Below are 23,806 nucleotides of genomic sequence, written 5' to 3' on the forward strand. Positions count from 1 at the left end.
TTCAGCACTATCTAATTTCCCGTCTATACAGTTTGTCCCTAAGTGACATTTTAAAAGCAGCTGCAACTTTATGGTTGTTTATGTTCAGTGACTATAGAATGCTTGTCTGAAGTGAAACAAATCTTTGCTGTGTGTTCCATAGCTGGTACACAAGCAGTATTATGTTTGTACTTTTAAACAACTTCTAATGTAATCTGATTTCATTTGTATGCTACACACCCTTTTTAAGATTTTTAAAAATCTCATCTAGAGAAACTGCAAGTCATTTAAGTTTCCTTAACAGCACCAGTAATGTATATAAATCTTGTTAGTATGCAGTGCATTACAGAGTGGAGTGGCATTAAAACTCTTTTGTTGCACAGTCATGCTTTAAGGAAGGCTTCCAGATCCTGAGATAAACTGTGTGCTTGGTAAATCTACTTCATTTGAAAGTGACTAGAATATAATTTGTCTTATAAGGACAATCTTTTCACATAATATGGAAACCAGGTGAGTTCTTGTTAAGCATATGGAAATCTGCACACCAGGATGAAATAAAGTTTTATATTTTGCATCTTCTCTGTTAAATGCAATAGAAGAACATTTTGAGCTTTGTGGGAGACTTAATTTTTGGTTGTCATTCAGGTGAACAGAGATCTTTGAAATTTCAGTATCAAAAGCACCATAAGAGTACTGTCCTGTTGGGAATACTGACAATTTGCTACATAAGAGCATCACTTTAACTAGCCTAGAATTCTGACTTTTTTTGTTGTAGGTTGATAAAGCACTAGTGTGTCATGATGTGAGCTTTTTGCTGGAACTCAGTACAAGAAGACAGGTGAGCCAGAAGGTGACTGTCCTCAGCAGATTTCAAATGTTGGGTTGCTTTTCTCATCCATGTGGCCCATTCTCAAAGCTGCTCTTCCTTTGTGAGCAAATCAACCTCTTGCATGCATTCAGGAGATATATGAACAGCTTCAGAGGCTCCAACTATCAGCTTCTCTTCTACTTCAGGAAATGAAGAAGCTCCATACACTACAGTTATTTTTTTAAAGACTGTAATAACTTATAGTTATAGGTCATGGTAGTTTTTTCTATAGTGTTATTACCACTATTATCTTCTACAGCAGTAAAAATTGATTGTTGAGATGAGCAGTGTGAGAGACCCTCAAATTCAGGCACCAGGACTAAATCTCCCATCTAGATAACAAAAAAAGAAAGAAAAAGAAAAGAGTACATTAACCTACTAACCGTCTTCCTTCTTTGTAAGTTTCCAACAAATTTTCTGAATGTCCATGGATGTGCCACAATACATCCTTCAAAGTGAAGCTGCATTTTTAAGTTATAAGTCTTTTTTTTTTTTTGAGACTGAGTCTGGCTCTGTAGCCCAGGCTGGAGTGCAGTGGCCGGATCTCAGCTCACTGCAAGCTCTGCCTCCCGGGTTTACGCCATTCTCCTGCCTCAGCCTCCCGAGTAGCTGGAACCACAGGCGCCCGCCACTTCGCCCGGCTAGTTTTTTGTATTTTTTAGTAGAGATGGGGTTTCACCGTGTTAGCCAGGATGGTCTCGATCTCCTGACCTCGTGATCCGCCCGTCTCGGCCTCCCAAAGTGCTGGGATTACAGGCTTGAGCCACCGCGCCCGGCCAAGTTATAAGTCTTAAGTCTGTGACCATCTGTCACTTGTCTTGGTTCTCTTTACCATATTTGCGTTACTGCTATAATTATAATACCTTCATACATAGCTCCACATGTAAGATTTGTATTTGTAGTAAAGTGGCTAACTACTGTTTTGATAACATATTTGGGAATCCAGGTAAATATGAAAAAGGCAAATATTTTTTAGCCCCAGAATGTGTTAACAGAAAGTACATCTAGCAGTTAAAATGGAGAACAGTAAGTCAGGAATCCTTCAGTTTCATAACCTCGAGCTACAGTCAGTACTTTCTAGACTCAGTAGGTAATGAGACTTGTTTTTAAAAGTTAAGATCAATGTTTTAAAATACAATAAAAATATTTTTAAATGACAGTAAGCTAGGCTCTCATACAGTTGTGAGACTTAAACATTTGAGATTATCAAAATAACATTGTGTGTTTTTTCATCTCTTTATTGCGTATTAGTTCTTTAGTATCATCCTTGTGCTTAATCAAGTAGACTTATGAACACTTAAAACCTCTTTGACTTTCGGGGGTATTTTGCATCCTTCTAAAATCACAAGAGCATCAGCAGTGTTTGGACCAAGTGACTTGTGGTATTGGCTCTATTCCATCTTAAGATGTGGTCACTCTCCCCTCCATATTGAGATGTATTTCACAATCATTAATAATGCATCATCCACATACCATTTCTAGAAATATTTTTTATTTATAACTTAGCTTCTTCCTTCCTTACCTTCAATTGCCAAAGGATCCCTCAGAGCCTCCTGTCCTATTTTTACCTTCCTTCTCTCCTTTCATAGGCCATGTCCTTTGCAAGACTTTCTCAGCACTGATAAGCAGATCAGCCTGATCCTTCATGAATCAAATTCTCCATAGAATACAGGAGAATTTCTCTGCATGAAGCTTTGTACACTGCCTTACAGCTATCCTGAAAACTAGGACTAGGAGGCTAGTGGAGTCTAGTCTCCTTCATTGTCAATACAAGAGTGTGACTCTGTGATGCCACAGACTAAAAGGAACATTTGCTCCTCAGGGCCCTGAAAATATTTTTGTTTCCTTTTATTTGTAGACTTGATATTAAAAAGTATCTTTTGGCTAACCACTTTCACCTTTAAATATTTCATTTTTATTAATAGTTATTTTCAAATAAGAATGTCAATTATAATTAACAATTTTTTTCATCATTTAGTCTGTATGTAATATCAGACCATTAATAAATTTTACATGGGATTGATTTACTTGAATTTTTCTCTGTTATACTACACTCTGGACCTTTTTGCCCTAGTTCTATGTGTGAACTCCTCACACACACATACATTTTGGTAAACTGAAGAATGCACATTATTAAAAAGAGAAGCCAGTGAGAAAGTGACAAATGCATGGGGATGACAAGGAAGGAGGAAACCATGCTAAGTGTGGCTATTTTATAACCTTGTTTATATTGATTTAAAAATGCATCTTTGCAGAAACCTTTTTCCTTTACTCTTTTGGCTGCTAAACTGAACAAGAAGGAGAAACCAATGATAGCCAGAGTGTTAAGCAGAGAGCAGACGGTAGTGATTTAGTAAATATTGCAGTGTCAGTTTTATTTCATTTATACAATTTATTTCATTGAGAAATATTGGGTAAAATAGATTTCCAAAACAAACGTTATGACTTATATTCTCCTAGGGTGAACAGACTGCATTTTTCATAAGCTGAGGCTGCAGATCTCTTGGAAGGAAAAATTATGGGGGTTGATATTACAAACCTCCTAGGTAGCTCTTAGGTGTAGATTTTGAGGTGGTGAGACTAGAAGGTTTGAATATTGTGGGATGATTGTAAAACAAAAACTATAATCTCTAGCCACATTTTGTTTAAGTTAGGGAAAACTTTAACATTCAAATTTTTTACTGGAAAGTTAGTTTCTCTGCCAGACTACATGATTAACAATTTTAGGGGAATCATTTTGAATGTAATAATTACAGAGGAAGGTCATGATTTTTAAAAATCTATTATATTGTATCCTGTTATACTGTATTCTTTATCCTAATGTGCAGTACAACTATATATATATGTGTGTGTGTGTGTATGTATATACACAGATATATATATTTAGTTAGTATTGGTGCAGAAACGAAAAAAATCCTTTTTTATGTGGCTAAGAAATAAAAAAAGAACTTGCCTATAAGTAGCAGTGCAAAATGGGAGACCCAGAAAGTAGTGGAGGTCACCTCTAATGAGTGCAAACAGATGACTGCAGTCTCCACTCTTAGACATAATTCTGATTTAAGATCCAGTCATTTTGTCTGGCTTGAATTTTAATTATATTCTGTTAATTAAAAACAAGATAAGCCCAATAAGAGGTTTCAGACTCTTTTCCTCTTCCTTTCTTCACCAAGGGTGAGCTTATCACCATCTGCCTCTCACTAGGTCCCTCTGTCTCTCCTGTGATGACGTTCAGCATTTGAAGGAGGAGTACTAGCCCATCCAGGGGAGGAGCTTCTGATTCATTTCAATGTGTAGAGAAGTTTCCATGAAAGGGAAAGAAGAAATCTCAACAGCTTACACAAAGGAAAAAAGAAAAACAAAACAAAACCCCAAGCTATAAGAACATTCAAGTGCTCTTGGGATCATATCATAGATTTTCAGACCATTGCTGATGATGTTAGAATTGTATTTGCTTGTATTATTGAAGTTTACATCCTTTTTGCTTTGAATTTGCAGAATTTTATGGTATTTCTAGGTGACAAAAGTATAGGAGAATCCTTGTCACTTTAAGCAGGAATAATACCATGTTTAAGTTAAATAGATCTACTTTTCTTCCAAGACAACATACAGAAGCAACTTTACATCTTGCATCTAGTAGGCATTCAGTAAATATGACAGAATGAATTAATGTTCCATGAACACCATTAAAAAGCTAATGTGTTGTCAAAATTCTCTAAAATAACATGGCTATAATATATTGTAGTGTGGACTCAAGTAATTCTTTCATTTCTCTGTAACAATACCTCTATGTATATGTGCACTTGGGATTTATACTTTATTGCCCATGCAGACATGATTGCTTATACTGTGTATCAAGAAACTAGTTTAAATTTCTCAAAATGTTTATGTCATATGTGGAAGGCAAGATTTAGAGATTTAAATCAATATGTTCAGTAGCAGTAAATGGCGATTAATAATGTGCAAATTTCGTATATTCCATTCTAGCTTTGTGATTAGAAATGAAAGTTACTTTACACATTGCACATTATGAACTGAAGGGGGAAAAAAGGAAAAGAAAACATCTCTTGAAGGAAGTTTCTCTTACCAAAAGTTTTCCTAGTGTTATTTTTATAGCCGAGTGAGAGAGAATTTACAGGGAGCTGAAATCATTGAAGCTAATTAGTTGAATGGCCCTATTATTTATCCAGGGACACGTAGTACAATAATTGCTATTGCAGGTTTGAAGCATCTCAGGGATATTAATTCCAGAGCTTTCATGTCATCTCAGTACAGTAAAACTTCCTAATGGCACCCTGAAGGTGCATAATCTCATTTTAAAACTACTTTTTCTTATTTTTTTCTGAAGGAACTGGCAGAATCTCCTTCCATAAAAGCTGAAAAAGGGGAAGAACTCATAATATTTTCCTCATAAGAAAGCAGTTATATTTTCTTCTTATTATTATTTTTTTACTTTGTGACCTTTCCTGCCTTCTGATGAGGGGTTTGCTATGGCACTTTATCAAAAGTTTATCTGAACTCTGGTCCTTTGCCTCCCCTTGGTGGCAGCCAGAGCATCTCTTGATCTCTCAGAGAGAGATAAGGAAGGTATGAGGTGGCATTGGCTCTGGTCTCTTCCACAGTCGTATAGAAGAAGAGGTCTCATTACAGAACACATCAGGGTTCAGGTTCAGTGGGGAGAGATGAGTCCAGCACCTATGCCTAAGAGAAGTATCCTGTAGCCATCCTAACCCATACCTAATTTGGATTCCCTTGGGAAAAACAACAACCGTAATATCTCTATAAAATCACACCAAGAAATGCCACTTGTGTAATTTTAGAGAGAAATTAAGCCATTGCTCATAAAACTGCTAGAACTGTCTTGAGTCAAGAGTAGTGTGGATTGTTTGGCAAATATCCCATGCTCATCTCTGGAAAACCATCTCTGTTCTTACATTTATCTTTCCTTCTCCCTCCTTCCCCTTGCTTCTTCATTCTAGGCTTTGCCACAATTTGAAGACCCAAGTTCTGACTCAGAAAAAAAGAATCCAAAGTTTTAAGGGATAGACTTCTAAGTGTCCCCCTGGACTCTTAGAGGGGACTTGTAGAAACCATTTCATCCTTGCCTCAGCCTTAAGCCTCTCTTTATACTCCCACCTTGCAAATCTCCAGAGAAAGATTGAGAGCCCCCCTTTAGTAAGAGCTAGGACGACTCACAACCTGAAACCTATCATGCTTACTTCATGTTGCAGTTCTTTAAATGAAGAGTGACCAGAGGACCACAGTGACATGTTCCTACTGGGATGAATGATGTCACTCAATCTGTAGTCTTAAAACCTAGACAACCATTTGTATCCAGTTTTCAAAATCTGAAAAGCAAATACAACTCTTACTACTCCATTAAACCCAAGAGAAGTTCTATAGCATCTACTCCAGCAATAAAGCAGCAGAAACCTCCAGGGAAGCTGATGCAATTAGGAAAACTTGACTTAAGTACAGTATATAGATCAAAGTTCCTCCCTCATATTGGTTGTGGTTGTAAGCAGCTGGATCTGTACACACATGTGCACACACACACACACACACACTGGCTTACAGCTTTGGCCATTTTTATCACACTGTCTGAATTCCTTTATTAAGGTTTCCTTGAATCCCTTTAAATCCAACGTAAACTTATGTGAATAGCAATTATATTTATTAAGGTCCTAAGTAGAACAAGACACTAAAATGGAATGTACTATCTCATATTCCTTCTCTAGAATTCATTTTAAGGATTGGTAGATTTTCCCAGAAGTCACTGGTTGCCTTCTCAGATATGTGTGTAAAGTATAGGCAAAGTAACAAGTTCATGGCTTACATGAAATCCAGTGCAAAATAACATATACCAGAAAATTCTATAGAGCTGCTATGGGACCTCTCTCTTTCTAAAAACAGTACTATCTCTTTATCTGACTTTTGGTCTCAAGAAGTGCTACTGAGTGAGAAAACTGGGATTAAAATCAAGGACTCTGTCTTCCTGTCCTATAACACTCATATGTGTGCCCTTCTCTATTTTTTTCTCTCTCTCTCCTTGTGTTTCTCTCTTTCTCTCTCTCTCTTTCTCTCCACCCACCCCCCATTCTCGCTTACATATATTATTTACTCAAGAGTCTATACCAACCCTTTGGGGGCTGTTAGAATCTATTTTATAGTTTGTTGGTCACTGACCTGATAAGTCATAATCGCTCAGAAAGAATCATCACAATTTTATCAGGTGAGAGCAGCTGCTGCACAGGCACAGTAAATTCTTAGCTTTAAAATCTGTGCAGTTATTTTTTTCCAGAATAAGTGTTAAATGAATACTTAATACGTGCATCGAAAGACTACCTATTCTTGTTTAGAATTTAGTAATGGTGTTTGGGAAGAAATAATTACCAAGTGTCCAGAGAAAGAATTTAAAAGATAATTTTGAAATTTTACATAGTTCTATGCGTATTTGACTTTGAAACTTTTGTAACTTCTCCATGCCTGATTTTTCATTTGTAAGAAAAGGTAATTATTTTTGTTGTGTATTTTGAGTGTGTGGCAGCAGGTCAGGAGGTGATACATGAAATTTCTAATCTTTAATGTCCTTTAGAAAATTCACCCACATAGAGAATTTCATGTTTTAATCAATTTTGTAGCTGAAATGCCTTTGAAAGTTATTATGGTGGAAAACAAAGAAAATCCCAACCAAATGTTTTAAATCACTAGGATATCTATATCTTTTGCCCCAAGATGGACCTTAAAAAGTCATTAAAGATAAATGAATACAGCAATTCATTTCCAGGCCAAGTTTCTCTGTATTAAAGTTCTTTTTAAAAAATATTTTCTTGTCCCTTTCAAGTTATAAACGTGTGACAACAAGGTTCTGCGTAAAAATGCTGATAGACCCTTAACTATAACAATGTGAATGGTGCTACTTTCACTTTAATTTAACTTGATTTAAATGAAAAGAATGTAGAATAAAACAGGGTGTACATTTGGAGGTGATTCTATATACTTGGTTTTAACCAACAGTCTTTATAAGTGTTCATTAAGAAACTCCACTAGGCATGTTTCCTGCTGCAGAATAGACTTTAACGGAAGAAATAAAGCTCTGAAGATTCCGTTTTCACTTTGTTTCTCGTAAAGACAGTCAGGATCCAACATAAACAACAATTTACACCCAGCATTTATTCTGGAAATTACAGTATCGTGCAGTTAACGCACACAGATAAATAATGTTTTATGGGATGCTGTGGAGTCCTTTCAGGGTAGCGGATGTTTAACCGAATTAAAGGATTTTGAGAACTCAAAGCTCTCATTTTAAGCAGGTTTAAATAGTTAATATTACAAAACACGAGCTCAGAGGAGCTGGTCCAAATATATTTTTAATGCATAGTTATTTTATTTTCATGATTTCCCATTTTGGTTTTATTATCATTTGGCACCTTCCATTTTTACTAAGTTACTTGTCTCCCTGACTGTCTCCCTCAGGACTTTGCTTGCTTTATGGTGACATTTCTTAATCCACTTTTTAATCCTCTATATATCTGCAGGTGTGGAAATACCAGAAATGGAGCTATAATTCCTGAGAAATGGAGTTATATAACAGAGATTATTATAAAAATAAAGAATTATTACTTTAAATAATGCCAAAACACTGTTTTTTTAGAAAAAGGAGAAGATCACATATTTAGACTAATTTCTGACCTTTCGATTGATGAAAGAGGCAGCTTAAAAAAACTATCTATGGGCCAGGCGTGGTGGCTGATGCCTGTAATCCCAGCACTTTGGGAGGCCCAGACAGGCAGATCACCAGGTCAGGAGTTTGAGACCAGCCTAGCCAATGTGGTGAAACCCCATCTCTACTAAAAATACAAAAATTAGCTGGGCACGGTGGCACACGCCTGAAATCCCAGCTATTCGGGGAGGCTGAGACAGGAGAATTGCTTGAACCCAGGAGGCGGAGGTTGCAGTGAACTGAGATAGTGCCACTGCACTCCAGCCTGGGCGACAGAACAAAACTCCATCTCAAAAAAAAAAAAAAAATCCTGTCTATGGCAGCAAAAATATATATATTTTTTTCATTTACTGCAATTTCATAATGTTTTATATTAAAATGACTGCAAACTGTTATAATCTCACAGATTATAACATAGATCTCATAGATTATAACAGTTTGGAATCATTTTAATATAAAACATTATGAAATTGCAGTAAATGAAACGAGATGTAAATATTAGGGAAAGAAATTGAGCAATGCGTATGCGAGAAAAGGCAGGAGATATTTTAATGGCAGCATGAGTGAGGGTAAGAGACTGGATAGGATGCTTCAGGCAGAAAGCAACAGTTCCAACCAGCAAGCTTTAGCAAACGCTCCTAAACTCCTCTCTTATCCTTCTGAGCTGTAACAGATCTGTCATTTTCAAGAGATCGCTCCCTATTTGTGCTGTTAGGTCTACACCTTTCTCACTCACTTATAAGGCCTCTGTGCCCTCCCAGATAGGCAATATGCATTAAAAGTTATCAGTGAGTCATAATTTTTAGTAAAATTCAAATTGTGATTTTAAATTTTACTAAAATTCTATTTTTAAAATATAACCTTAGGAAAGAATTGTAAAGTGGTCTTGGGGGGCACTTTTGGGTTCTTCTTCTTTTTTTTAAGACAAGGTCTTGCTCTGTTGCTTAGCCTGGAGTGCAGTGGCATGATCATGGTTCATAGCAGCCTCGACTTCCAGGGTTCAGATGATTCTCCTATCGCAGCTGCAGCCTCCTGAGTAGCTGGGACTACAGTCACATGCCACCACGCCCAGCTAATTTTTTGTATTTTTGGTACAGACAGGGTTTCGTCATGTTGCCCAGGCTGGTCTCAAACTCCTAGGCTCAAGCCATCTGCCCGCCACAGCCTCCCAAAGTGCTGAGATTACAGGTGTGAGGCACTGTGCCCAGCCAAGAATCGTAAAGTTTTAATATTCTTCTTTTGTCCACATATTTTCTATAAGGTACTATTTTATTTTATTTTATTTTATTTTGTTTTATTTTATTTTTTGAGACAGAGTCTCGCTCTGTCACCCAGGCTGGAGTACAGTGGCGCGATCTCAGCCCACTGCAAGCTCCGCCTCCTGGATTCATGCCATTCTCCTGCCTCAGCCTCCCGAGTAGCTGGGACTACAGGCGCTCGCCACCACGCCTGGCTAATTTTTTGTATTTTTTTTAGTAGAGATGGGGTTTCACCATGCTGGCCAGGATGGTCTGGATGTCCTGACCTCGTGATCCGCCCACCTCGGCCTCCCAAAGTGCTGGGATTACAGGCATGAGCCACTGCTCCCGGCCATAAGGTACTATTTTCAATACTATTATAATGTTAGTTTAGCTGTGGTTAAGGTTAAGCTGGTATTTCTATTCTAAATCACTTTTTTAGGTTTTTGAAACTTGACCTTTTAAATTCTAATGGGACTAAAGCAGAGTAAGCTAGACCAACTGAGTGTGATTAAACATACATAAAGCCATTAAAAACTTGCTTTGGAGGCCACCCGAATAGTCTAATAGAACTATTTTGCATTGACAAGCTATTGTCTATTAGAGGATCTCAAAGTGTTTATATTGTTTGATTAAATGTTCTTATCTAAACTTGGGGTATGTTAAGGCGTAACATGATTTTGTTTAAAGGCCCTCTATTAAACCCTGTTCATTGACAGAAATTAAACTTATCTTCAACTCAAATACTACCACCACTCCCAGGCAGCCCTCCCTGATCATACTAATCTAAGGCAGTTTCTCCCTTTGTTGATTGATAACACATGTTGACTGCATAACTTTTTTTTTGCATTTGTCATTTGCTGTCTTATGTTACTGTGGTATTGCCATAATCACATAGGCTCCTTGGGGGCAAGGATTATGTCTTAAATTTCTTATCCCCTACTGTTTGTTTCTTTGTTTGTTTCTGTTTTCTTTTTTGAGACAGAGTCTTGCCCTGTCTTCCAGGCTGGAGTGCAGTGGCGCAGTCTCTGCTCACTGCAACCTCCACCTCCTGGGTTCAAGCGATTCTCCTGCCTCAGCCTCACGAGTAGCTGGGATTACAGGCACGTGCCACCACACCCAGCTATTTTTTGTATTTTTAGTAGAAATGGAGTTTCATCATGTTGGCCAGACTGGTCTCAAACTCCTGATCACAGGAGTTCGGCTTCCCAAAGTGCTAGGATTACAAGCATGAGCCACCTGCGCCGAGCCTCCCCTATAGTTTTTCATACAGTACCCTATACAAAGAAAATAATAATTATTTGGTGAAGAATTGGCAAAAGTAAAAACTAAGAAGACTACCTGTGCCTGTGCAGGCCATCCTTGGAAGAATAAAAGGGTAAAAATATAGCTAATCAGTTCTACACTATGAGGTCTGTTCATTGGCCTCTTTTATCATCACCTATTTGCCTTAATAGAAATAGTGTTGTTGATCATTCGTTCATCAATTCAGAAATTTCTTGTTGAGTGCCTACAGTGAAAGAATAAGGTAGATGAGCCTTACAATCAAGGAGAGTAAATTTAAGGAGTTTTACATTCTACTGGGGAAACTGACAGTAAAGAATTAAACCAATAAATAAAATAATTACAGATTGTGATTAGTGTGATTAAAAAAAAAATAAGCAGGTCATTGTAATAGAGATATGCCTTTCTTCTGCTTTCCTCTTTTCAGGAAATTCATGAAGAGAGATTCCAGGAAAGAAGTAGAACAGTATTGCAAAATTAAAGTGTAGCTGTTATGCATCTAGTATGCATCAATAGTATGCGGTTTGCACTTGACACCTCCCTGCTGAGTTTGTTGGGGGAAAAAGGATGAAAAAATATATATATAAACACTTTGAAAAATTAACAATAGTGTATGTATTGTTACTTACTATCTCCAACTGGAAAAGTATACATGAAATGATATTTAGTCAAACTTTGGTCAGCAACCAAAACCTTTGTGAGGTAGGAAAAGACAGTTACTTTTAAATCATTGAGTAAAGAAAATGAATGATAGAGGAAAAGAAATCAGAGATATTGGATAGAAGGAAACAAATTGTACTGGGCTTAGCTGGCAAATTGGAGCCCCAAAAAGAGACAGCATAAGATACGCTACATAGTATCGGCAGCTTCCTCTGTAACTACTACTTATTTAGCCTCCCTGAATCACTTTTTCTAGCTATTTGCCTTCATTATCATGTCCATGCTTTCATGGTGCTCAGTCAATAGATGTCTAGTTGTGCTGTATACAATTATTCCCAATAGAATGTGACTAATAGGAAGGCAGGGTTTGGTCTCCTACTTCTTTGGTAAATTGTGTGCATACTTTGAAGTGAAATGCACACAGTGAGTTCACAGAGACTTTTGTAAAGTAAGTGAATTTGTGTATATGTATTATGTATAGTGACACTTTTCTGCAGATGCGGAGGTATTTATTGTGCACTGGAATTGATGGTTCAATTCAGATAGTTGGATTAGAGAGAACTTTTGAGACTGTGAGAGGTATGAGTTAGCGGGATGGGAAAGGTTGTTTACTTTCCTTCTTTCTAATACTCATTCATACATTAATTCAACAAATATTTACTAAATACCTTCTGGTTAAGACTATTCTAAGCATTCCAGGGATAGACAGAGGTGTCAAAGGCACATGAGAGATGACATGGGAGATAAGTTATGCACCCAAATAACTGTAATTCAAGAGGCCATGTGATAAGTACTGTAGTACATAGCAACTCTAAGGAGACCAGTCAGTTTAGATTAGAGTGATGAAAAAGACCAGGAGGATTGGGTGATTAACTCTCAGAGATCTCTGCACTGTTAGGAGACCTGAAATGTGGTCCAAGCTATAGCTTAGTGTCTTTGGGCGAATCACTTAATCTCTGCATGCCTTAGTAAAAGGAGAAATTAGATCATTTAGTCTCTAAAGCTCTTCCAGCTCTAGAATGCCATGAAGAACCGTATTTGAATCAGGCTTTGAAGGATGACTATAAAAATAAAATAAAGCTTTATGGTTTGAATGAGAGAACCTCTGCTATGCTATGATTTTAACAGGTAGAGATAGGGGAAGATAGAAGTGAAAATGGTGAACTCCAGAGCAATGGGACTATATCCACAAAGGTGTAGGTGTGGGGAAATGTAGAATGTGTTCAGGAAACACCAAATAGTCCATTCTAACAAGGGTTACTTAATTGTAGGAGGATGATGAGAGAAGACAGTAAAGGTAAACCAGCCTAATTTGTGGAAACCTTTGAATGCCAGTATGAAGTCTAATATTCAGCTTAATTAAAGATTTTTAAGAATATAACCAATATCCTTTGCTTTAGATACAGTACAGATAATGAAATTACCTAAGTCTTCCATTTTACATGTGTGTTAAAATGTACAGAGCCCCTACAATGTGCCAGGTTCCGTTGTGATTTATGTATTTTAATTTATAGCAACCCAATGAGAAAGGCACTATTATTGTACATTTTTGTTCATTTGTTTGTTGTTTTTTGTTGTTGTTATTGTTGTTGTTGTTTTGAGACGGGGTCTAGCTCTGTCACCCAGACTAGAGTGCAGTGGCACAATCTTGGGTCCCTGCAACCTCTGCCTCCTGGGTTCAAGCGATTCTCCTACCCCAGCCTCTTGAGAAGCTGGGATTACAGGCATGCACCACTATGCTGGCTAATTTTTATATTTTTAGTGGAGACAGGGTTTCACCCTGTTGGCCAGGCTGGTCTCGAACTCCTGACCTCCAGTGATCCACCCACCTTGGCCTCCCAAAATGTTGGGGTTACAGGTGTGAGCCACCACACCCGGCCTATTATTGTACATTTTATAGATGAGGAAATTGAAGAACAGAGAGGTTAAGCAACTTTCCCAAAGTCACACAGCTAGTAAAGTGTCAGAGCTGGGATTCAAACCTGTTTGTCATAACTACCATAGAAAACTTATTATGGTAAGTGCTGTCTTAATTTTTCTCTCTTTAAAGTCACATGTTATCTAACAGCACATGTAAAAATTAAAAGATTGAGTTAAATAAGCCAGTATGGATCAGTCATTCTAAAGCATAATAAAGGCACTTTTACCCAATCCCTGTTGGAGCAAAAGTCTACTTCTTGTAATCAACAGCAGCCTGTCACTATCGTCATTTTAAAAGACTTAACTATTTTGTCAGAATGCAGAATGTGTTCATTAAAATGATGCTTTTACAAAAAAAAAAAAAAAAAAAATCAGATTGTGGGTTGTGTTTTCGAAAGGCTACAATCATTTTTGGTTGTAATCTTATATCCCAGAAATTCAAGAGGGGCAGTTGCTCAGCTAAGTCAAGGAGGAAGATACCTACTATTTTCCAGGTTCCCACCATTTTAGATTCTATAGTTTTGGAGCTGCCAGCAGTACCTCAGGCAGATGCTTTCCCAAGAGTAAAACTGTTCCCCAGGAAGGAAACAGAGTCAGGTTACTCCTTCCTCATGTGCCAAAATTCTGAAGGTAAAGGGGTGTATTCTTTCTCCAACCTCTGGCCTAAGCAATAACTTTGTATAGAATTACTACTCCTAGAAATCTTCTGTTTTCATTATCTACAATTATGGTCCAGGTTTTAGACCCAGGAACAAATGGCAAGCACCATCATTTTGGAGGTTCTAGAAGAAAGAATGAAAGCCCATGACACTAGTCAGCTCTTTTATTTTGTTTGGATGTAAGTATAAGTTTTAACTAATTATTTGACCCATTTTCCCTGTGAACGCATCTTCTTTTAAGTGGATCTCCATGCTTTTTGCTAGGCAGTTTGGTCATTTCTTAGTCTGGCCAAACCCCTTCTTTGAGGTTTCCAAGCTTCCTTTGGAATACTGTAACTGTGTATCATCAGCAGAATTTTCAGTTTTCTTTCCCCCAACTACTTCTTAATGTTTGCTGAAAGGAACCTTTAACAGGAAGTAAACTTGCTTGGCATAGCCCAGCTGTGAGTGAAGCTTGAGTGAGAGGTATTTATGACCTGACAGGAAGATAAAGATAAAGATAAAGATGAAGCTGAGTTGGTGGCTGTTAGCAAGGGGAGAAGGAAATGTTTATGACCCCATCTGCTGGCGTTTCAATAGGATAGGACTGCCTTTATGGCGTCAATCTCCCCTGTGACTTCCTTCCATTTGGGGAGTGATATCTTATTTCAAGATGTTCCCACCAAACACACTGTTGTCCCCTTTGTTTAGGGGCAAAGGAGGAAGGAAGGACTTTGTTACTGGAATGTGGGGATGGAGCAGTATTTATGGTTATGACTCAAGCTGGAGAAAAGGCTTCATTGGAGTTGACTGTATAGTCCAGGAAAGCTGCCATGCATTCTGCTACTTCCTTAAACATTATCCACACTGAAAGCAGAACCACATTAGCTGTGGTCATTATCAGGCATTAAGGCTAACCATTTTCTAACATTATTATAAGTAGAATTAGTGTAGCTTGATTTCGTTGCACACTGTGGGGAAAATAATTTTATTCTCTTAGTTCCTTGTTTCTTGTCTTTTATTTAACATCTCTTCTTTTTCTTCTCCTAAACTTTTTTCTTTCTTTTTCTTAGAGGAGGAGACATTTAAAACCAACAGGTGCAGTATCTACTCAGTTCAAAATCTATGTACTTGTAACAAAAGCAGAACGAAATGATTCCTTTCTTAATGCTAGCCCAGGTTAAGAGTCTGCAGATAGGTTGATAGTCCTTTGTGAGGTAATACATTTTTAAAGTGCCAAAAATGTAGGAATATTTTTAGAATACAATAGCTTATACATCACTGAAACCTGTGTTTTATATATATAATAGCATTCACTGTACTGCAAAACAAGTATTTATTCCTCGGTTTTATTTGCGCTTCCCCCAGGCCCATTAGTACAGATTAAATTTTTTACATTGATGCTCAAATAATCAGCACAATATATGTAAATCAGAGACTTTAAGTTCTTTGGCACTATTCATATGGATATATGTGACCACGTTTCAACAGGGCCTTTTTTTCCCCTTTGCGAAAACAGAATTTTGTTCCTTTTTAGTGCTAAGATCCTATTTCCAAAAGATGAACTGTTTGCCAAATTACATATGCAAAAAGCTCAAAACCACAAAGAGAACAACTTTCTTGTTGCCATTGGGTTTGTCTGATTTATAGAACAAAGGGAAGAATTTTTGTTTTGGGGGTAAAACACCCAATGATGGGTTTATTATGTCTCCTTAAGGTCCTATTTTTATTTTTACTAGGGGAAGTCAGGGAATTTGAAAGGGCAGGGAGGGAGATGGCTTGCTCAAGTATTTTTCACCAGAGAATTCCACAGTAATATTTGTTTTAAATGGGAGAGTCCTGTAGTTAAGTTGAGCAAATTAGTTATAATGTTTGTATCTGATTACCTAAAGACCGGAAGGTAATAGTGTGTGACGAGTTACATTTTACATCACAGCCCAGGTATAGTCAATTTGCAAAATGGAAATATTGTGGTGGCAATGTTCCTTCAAAGAGTTAGAGCCATCACAGAAATAAAACTTCATATAAGCATTTATTGTTATAATGCCAAGAGTTGATCCTTGATTTTTACAGAACTTTCTCCAAAAAATATTCTACCATTCCTTTTACAGTACAGGCTCAAGTCTTGGCATATTCAATAGACTAGCCAATCCAATTCCAACCATATTTATTCAGTGTGATTCCTGAGAATAATTTGATAGACCTACTAGGGAAGATCCTATCACACTTACAGTATTCTAAGACCTTATTTTGCACTACAGGTTGTCAAATGGCCTTCCCATTAACAAAGGTTAAAACCACACCATCAAATGGTTCAAACCACATAACCCCTTGTCTTAGGAGTTAAGCTAGCTTCCTAACCCTTCCTTGCAGTGGTTAACTCCACTGAGGAGCTTTCTATCAGCAATAATAGCTTCAAGGTGGGAAATAAAAAATGGAGAGTGTTTAAATTGTTAATGGGTTTCATGTTCTTGTCACTGTTGAGGGTTTGTTCCCTTTTATAAACTCATAGTTTTTGGTTGACATTGCTTTTATGCGAGCCATCAGCCAGTTGGTGATGGTGTTGCTGTGTTAGACCATTACTGCTGGATTGTATTTGCAGTAAAGAAGGAGAATGGAGGCTGTAAATCTGTAACTGGAGATTTAGGGCTCTGTTACTCTGCAGTTTAGGCCCATGTGCTGGGGAGTCCTTTCTCCTCTGGCAGAATTATACCCTGAAAACATGCCTTTCCAGGCACACTGATCGACGATGTTCATTCCCTGGGCTACCAAAGCACTTAATACGGCTAATTCAGTTAAAGAAGCCCGAGGGGTGAGGTGGATGAGCCTCTTTCCCTACTGGAAGCCAGATGCCAAGCGGGTTAGTGATATTGCTTTATCCCTTCCCCCAGGTAAAGCTTCCAGGAGAAGCAGTTACTGCAAACACAGAGAAAAATAATAAGAAAATGCTTCTAATGTTGTTGGACTCAGTTGTCCTTCAAGCAGGAAATGCTGCCTTAACCTCATTAACCCCTTTGATACTAAGCCCATTATCAGGAATATTCAGGAAACACATTCTTTCAGAATTCAGGATGTGTCAGGAGCCTTGATATCTTGACATCATTGTACAAAACTACCACCAAAGAATGGAAAGTAGGAGAATAAATGCTTTTGGGACAGGTAACTAAAAATGGAAAAAACTCCCAATTTTTTCCAGCCAGTTGATTTTGAATATAAACAGTTTGGAAGATTATATCTGTTACTGCTGGGTTCAGAAATATCTTGAAAAGATATCAGAATTAAGTATATTTAGAATCACTTTATCAATCATGTATCATTTCTACTATTAGAGGTTTTATAGTGAAAAGAATGCTGGAATGTTTCTTTCGCTGGTGGAAGTTTTAAGCATGGTTTTAGATCTGTTTTGTTTTGCTTTGTTAGGCCTTCCCCAAGAGAGGAAGAATGTTAAATATAGACTTATCTGCATGATCCATGTGAGGCATCTGGGTCTGCTTTCTGTGTCAGCTGAGGCACAAATGTGCATGATTTAACCATACAACTATTGAACCAGCACTGGCCTATTAAGACTTCAGATGATCTGTTCATGAGCTGTCAGCCCAAATTGAGCTTGAAGCCTGCTGTAAAAGATCTAATTTTCATAATTATCCAGAACCTTCACACCCTGCTTCCCTTCAGTACCACCCACCTCCACACATGCACACAGAGGAGTAAACACATACATATGGACACAGAGACACAGGGCAGCACTGTCCCTGGAGATTCATCAGGCCTCTTGCCCGAAAATGCAGAGTTCATCCAGGGGTCAGAACTGGCTTTGACTTCCTGTTTGAGGAGCCCCATGTGTGGTGTTCCAGCATTGCTAGAGGCTAGTGATGACTAAGTAACCTTTTCACACTATAGCCTCCCACCAAGAAACAAGGTCCCTTATGATCTTGGACCCAGAATGATTAGGGCACAACAAATATCTTTTTAATATATAAGGTAGGGCTAATGCCAGTAGAAATAGCATTTTGCTATCTCATGGCCTCACATTTATAAAAAGAGGATAAAGCTGTTGTCTTCGAAGATGAAGAATTTTAAAGGCAACCTGATTTAGTCTCAGAGTACACTAGGGACTTTCATTGTTTAGTAGTTGCTTAAGGCTACCTTTGAGATTTACCTGACCCAAGTCTTCAAAGGAAGCCATCATACTATGTGTGGAGTTCAGTTGGTAATATCTTTCTAGGTAACCTGGCCTGAATTGTGAACCAGTGGGAACAGGCGGCACTTTCAGGTTTAACTCTTTGCAGCACTGGGATAAATAGCACGTGTTTCAAGGATTAGGTCATTCTGATGTCCCTCCAGTAATTCCACTGGAACAACCCTGCACAATAAACCATTTGGTTTCTGGACATATATTGCCCATATGTGAAGGGTGGACAGGCAGCACTTTACTAGGTTCTTCTCATACAACCTCAGGTTTTGAGGCTGCTGAGGTTTAAATTCCTTGTCTGAACATGGGACAACTGTATTTCTACACTGGTTGTCAATTGTCTTTGCCCTCAGAGGGCATTTGCTGCAACTCAGGGTTCTACAGTTAGAATAAAAGGAGTTATTTCCTGTCTTCACTGCTTTTTTGCTCTTTTTATTTTTTTATCATGAGTGGAGACTGAGTACATTATTCAAACCTTGGCTTTTCCCTGAAGTCCGTTGTTTACAGATAGACATTTGGGTCCCTGGGGCTCACTCCCATAAAACCTTATTATCATATATTTCAAGGCATAAACTTCAGTTGTCAGCTCAGGAGCACTTCTGAAAGCTCTGGCTGCTCTTGTTTTTCTTCTCCTTTACTCTGGTTTATTTTTCTTGCAGCTTTGGCTCCCCCCCCCGCCCTGCTTCTCTCTCATCTCTAGCAATGCTCAATTCCAAGCTGGCTCGCTCCTTATTCCACTTATTAGACAAGAAGTCCAGAGAGGCCATTATTAGATTCTGAGAATCTTTATCAGAGCCCATTATGGCCTTAAATACTGCACAAACATTTTACTAGCTGAATCCATGAACATTTCAGCTGATCCATCTTTGGTCTTTAACATCTACCTTCTTTTGTACCTATAGAGTTATGTTACTGATGATAGAGGTTCTCAACAACTTATTTTTCTTTGTATTAATTTTCTTAGAGGCCATGATTCAAGTTCATTCTCTCTCTCTCTCATTCTAATTACTGTTGGTGGGGGTGGAGGGGGTCTGAGAAGCCTGCTTTTCCTTGGTGGGATACGTGTGAGTGTGTGTAAATGTCATATGTGTTAATGTCACCAGTGAGTAGGATTCATGGTGTTTTTCTCTCATTTTCTTTACAGAGCCAGGGATTATTTGTATGGACCAATGGTCTCCCTTTTCTTTCAATGGAAGAATAATTCTGCATTATAATATAGTAACTGCAAAAGAAAGCTCTTTTTCTATTTCATTCTTTTCTTTCTTAATTCACTGTCTAGTGAGTTTCTGATTGACTCACAGACCAATTAAAGTAAAATTTAATGGAAGAATAGATTAACTCCCTGAGGTTTCCCTACCATCCATCACATTTTTATAGCAGGAGCTGTGAGGAAGCTCATAACTTCATGCTGTGAATGTGATAATAAAGAGGGCACAGAGAGGATTCCGATTTACTGCCGGGCTGATGTTCGCCAGGACAGAATTTACTGCCCAATCCCCTTCCCCTTTTTATTCAGGAGGAGGTCACCAGATCTGCCCTCAGCCTGGGTCTGAGATACTGAAGGGTAGATTGTCAAGTCGAAATTCTTTCCCTTTAATTGGGCTGGTGGCGGTGGGGAATGTGAATTTCACTGTCCAGAGATGGTTATTGTGTTAAATTCATTTCTGTCTTCAGGAAACTGCAGTCACCCCAAGTGTTCATATTTTTAAAGGGTGCATTTGATTTGTTATGATTCATATAGAAATTCAGAAGTAAGGCCAGATATTTCTGTTTTCAAGTCACTAAGTCATTGTCTTTTATTTATAAGCTTTTTCAAATAACTAAAGATACCTGTCTCTACATCTTCATAGTCAACATTAATAATGTCTTTTTCTGGGCATCTTTCATTTGAAGATCTCAAAAAGTACTTTATAACCATTATTTTGGTCTTTCTGACAGGACCAAAATAACTTACTAGCCTTCCAAACATTTTGCCAGTTCACTGTTTCTTTGATTCATCTTAAAAATAATGTGTGACAAGGATCACAATACAATAGTAGTCATGTGATGGAGCTCCATATCCATGCCTAAGATTAATTTTGTACACTTATTGCAATTTTTTACTTCATGATGTAAAGTCTATTTTTTAGGCCTTGACTATTTAAACCTATGTCAGCTGGGCACTGTGGCTTATGACTGTAATCCCAATACTTTGGGAGGCTGAGGTGGGGGGATTACTTGAGCCCAGGAGTTCGAGAACATCCTGGGCAACATAGGGAGACTGCTGGGCATGGTGGCATGCACCTGTGGTCCCAGCTACTCAGGAGATTGAGGTGAAAGGATTGCTTGCGCCTGGGAGGTTGAGGCTACAGTGAGCCGTGATCAACCATTGTACTCCAGTTTGGGCCACAGAGTGAGACCCTGTCTCAAACAAAAGCCCAAAATAAATGAATAAACAAACTTATGTCAAGTTTCATGACTATATGAAAGATAATCTTTTTGTCCCCTGAAACTTGGTGAGATATAATCAATATTTTAAAATCATATTCACCTGATTGTCCTTGAAGTTAAAGCCTGTAATCCCAGCATTTTGGGAAGCTGAGACAGGTGGATCACCTGAGGCTAGGAGTTCGAGACCAGCCCAGCCAACATGGTGAAACCATGTCTCTACTAAAAATACAAAAATCAGCCGGATGTGGTCGCATGCGCCTGTAATCCCAGCTACTCGGGAGACTGACGTAGGATAATTGCTTGAACTCGGGACGCAGAGTTTGCAGTGAGCCAAGATCATGCCACTGCACTCCAGCCTGGGCAACAGAGCAAGGCTCTGTCTCAAAAAAGAAAAAAACCAACAAACAAACAAACAAAAAAAAAAACAGAGAGAGGCTCTGTCTCAAAACCAAACTCATCAATCTATCTTTCCTTCACCAGCCCAGTCTTCATGTATACAAAATCTTAGGAATTATTCCACCCTTCAACGTGTTTTGGATTGGAAACTTGGGAATAGTCCTAGATTCTATTTCTCTTGCACAACTAGCATTTCATTGGTCACCAAACCCACCGACTTTACCACTTCAAAATATCTTAAAACCATTCCTTCTCTCTCCTCTTGCTTTAGTTCAAAGTTCTCATCAACTCTTTGTTGGATTGCCATGATCATCTTCCAGTTAATCTCCCTATCTTTCATCCTCCTCCAATACATCCTCAATGCTAATAAAAGAGTAATCCCTCTAGAATGCAAATTTTGTAATTTTACTGCTAAAAATACTTAACCTCTCATTGCTTGTAGCATAAATTTAAATGTTGTATGGCTTACACAATCTTTAGTAAGGCAGCATAGCTTCATGGCCTAGAGCAGTGATTTATAGGTTTGGAACAGTATCATAGGATTAACAATTTTCAGTTTTGACCAGAACATTTTTAAGATCACTGCCACCTTCTAGCTACATAATTTCACACACCAAAAAAAAAATTTTGATGTCAGAAAATAGGAGGAACACAAGTTAGGAATAAAGTCTCTTATATTGAATAATGATATAACTTTATGGAAAAAAATCACCTTGTAGTCCTTATTTTACCATAGCCCTGAAAATCTTTATGACATTCTCTTATTGTATTTGGGAACCTGAAATGATTAGGGCACAACAAATATGCTTGTAATATGTAAGGTGGAACTAACAACAAGTAAGTGGATGGTTTCTGGAGTCAGAAAGAACTGGATTTCAAATCCAACTTCATGACCTAATAGTTGTATGATCATGAGTGAGTCACTTACCCTCACCAAATTCAAGTTCCCTTATTTGTAAAATAGAGATAATGATAGTACCTACCTCTTACTGTTGTTTTGAATATTACATGATACAATGCGTAAGAATTGCTTGGCCCAGTGCCTGGCACATAGTAAGCAATGTAACTACTTGACAATAGAGTAGATATTACTATTTTGACTTCCTGACCTCATCTCCTGTGACTCTCCTTACAATCATCCTGTGTCTACAGATATACTAAATGACTTATCAAGTGTAAAACACACTCTTACACACCTTAGCAGATACTTTTCTCTTTGTCTGGAATCCTGTTTCTTACTTGTAAGTCTGGTGAATTCCTTCTCTTCCTTCAAGATTTAGCTCAAACTTCACAGTCTCAGTTAACATCCTATTCGTTCCTCCTCCTCCATTGGCAAACAGTCTTCCATAGTCTCACAGCATTTTATAGATTGCCAGATTCACACCAGGTACTTTAAATTTCTTTATGTAATCTTGTTAAGTGATTAAGTAACCTAATATGATAGAGAAATTTATATTTGGGGATTGATTACTTTTCATTTATTAATATAAGGAATATTTATTGAGAACCTACTGTGGTATATAAACCTCTACATAATGTATATTCCAATAATAGTAACGTAATATTCAAGATTTGGAAATAATTACCCTCTCTGTGCCCCCAAAGAATCTGGTAGAAACCTTAATACAAATGATAATTTACATTATAGTTGTTGTTTACATTCTGTCCCCTTCTCCTCTAGACTGAGTTCCTTCACAGCAGTTATCTTACTCATCTTTGTCTCTCCAGTACCTAAAACTTTGAAGGTGCTCAGTGTATGTTTATTGAATAAGTGAAGGAATATCAGAAAGCATTTTCAACTTTAAAGAGCTTTGCTTAACCTTGTTAACTCTATGTATGAATGTATTTTTCTCCTTTGACTTTGAAACGATACAATCATCACACCCAGTGTAACTATTTTTAAAAGGCCCAACATCTTTTCCGATGGTTCCTCATGAATTTTATCCTTCAAATTGTGTCTGTAGCTCCACCCAAAAGCCTGGGATGGCTTTCCTCTTAAATCAATGGATCATTTCTCAAAAAAAAAAGCAAGTGTGGTCCCTTGAGCTACATACCAGACTACTGTAGGAAAAACAGATCTTCTAGTATTCTCTGGTATTTTTGACTATAGGCTCCTGATGAGCAAAGCAGGAGAAAGAGCTATGATTGCTGGTCCAAGTACAAGCAAGACTTGCCTCTGGGTGATGTTATTCTGGGAGTGGAATAGCATCATACACTTGCTAAGCTGTCAGCACTGTGAGTTGGAGTTGGGAGGTGAACACCAACATTCTTTGCCATCCTCAGCTTTACTGCTGAAAGATTTCATGTCATTAAACCTCTCTCACCATGCTTGTCCTACTTTAACACAATTTCCAGCAGCATCTTGGATATTCTGCTATTGTCCACTTATCGGTTACCTTAGCACAGGATGAAATGACTGCATCTGCATTCAGAGTTTTGTTGTAGTTGATCTTGTTATGCAGCTTTCTACTAAATGGAGTC

The 23,806-nt window shown here is 37.9% G+C and overlaps 1 protein-coding gene across 13 annotated transcripts in view; it reads left to right on the top strand.

The window, feature by feature from the left end:
• SKAP1 (src kinase associated phosphoprotein 1) overlaps positions 1–23,806 on the top strand; it is a 329,438-nt gene that overhangs the window by 199,363 nt on the left and 106,269 nt on the right. For 2 of the 13 annotated variants that reach the window (XM_074019392.1, XM_074019395.1), the window contains exon 5: positions 10,044–10,164. The exons of 9 other annotated variants lie outside the window; for them this stretch is intronic. The gene's annotated coding sequence lies outside the window, so the exon portion shown is untranslated. Of the gene's footprint in view, positions 1–10,043; positions 10,165–17,025; positions 17,168–23,806 lie in introns of those variants that run through there. 2 more of the 13 variants (XM_074019396.1, XM_074019393.1) reach the window with 2 other exon arrangements.

The sequence above is a fragment of the Macaca fascicularis genome, chromosome 16, assembly GCF_037993035.2.
Source record: "Macaca fascicularis isolate 582-1 chromosome 16, T2T-MFA8v1.1".
Taxonomy (NCBI): Eukaryota; Metazoa; Chordata; class Mammalia; order Primates; family Cercopithecidae; genus Macaca; species Macaca fascicularis.